This window comes from Sinocyclocheilus rhinocerous, unplaced genomic scaffold, assembly GCF_001515625.1.
Source record: "Sinocyclocheilus rhinocerous isolate Xijiao unplaced genomic scaffold, SAMN03320098_v1.1 scaffold711, whole genome shotgun sequence".
In the NCBI taxonomy this organism is placed as follows: domain Eukaryota; kingdom Metazoa; phylum Chordata; class Actinopteri; order Cypriniformes; family Cyprinidae; genus Sinocyclocheilus; species Sinocyclocheilus rhinocerous.
This window is the reverse complement of record NW_015641018.1, coordinates 1,921,011-1,921,863: the sequence shown is the minus strand read 5'-3', so window position 1 is coordinate 1,921,863 and position 853 is coordinate 1,921,011.

The following is an 853-nucleotide window of genomic DNA, read 5'->3' as shown; positions in this document are numbered from 1 at the left end:
GGTGTGTGTGTGTTCACTGCTGTGTGTGTGCACTTTGGATGGGATAAATGCAGAGCACTAATTCTAATAACACTAATTCCGAGTATGGGTCATCATACTTGGTCACTTCACTCACATCTTTTTTCATTACTATTAAAGACCTGAATGATGTCATTTATGGTAAATGATGTCACATATGGGTGGAGTCTAAATTACTATGGGCCTAGAATGGTTAGTGTTACTGAGGGACATAACTTTAAAGTCGTTTTTTTTCTAGAAAAAATATTTTCTCAAGAAAGGAACACAAATAAACATTTATTATTGCCAAAAATTGTAAACACTGCACATGTTGTCAACTTTATAAGCACAAATTCAGTGCCTCAGGGGCATGACAAAATGCTTGGTGTAAGATAGAAATAAGACATTATTTTATGATAAAAAACATTTAAATGCAATAAGTATTTTTATTAATTATAATGGACATACCAAAGTACTGTGAAAAGCATTTTGGTGAACCACTACTTTAATAAGTCTGGGAGACCTGAAATATGACCGGAATGACCCTTGACCGTTAAACACTTGATTTTGTGTAAAAAAAAAAAATAGTGGTAAAGCTGTTTAACTTAAATTTCTCTGCTAGTAGCATCAAGCCAATTTGCAAAAGAAAAAAAATGCTGCCTATTAATAAATAATAAGAGGCTAATACTTAAAACAGTTTGCAAACGCTGCTGAAAACAAAACCAAGACCCTTTTGACAAAATAATGGTCGCTATGATTTTTGATTGGTTAACACGCGCGCTCAGATTCTATTTTTTTTTTTTTCATTTTCCAGTTTACAGTTTTTAAGGGATTTCTCAGACATTTTATACAAGTA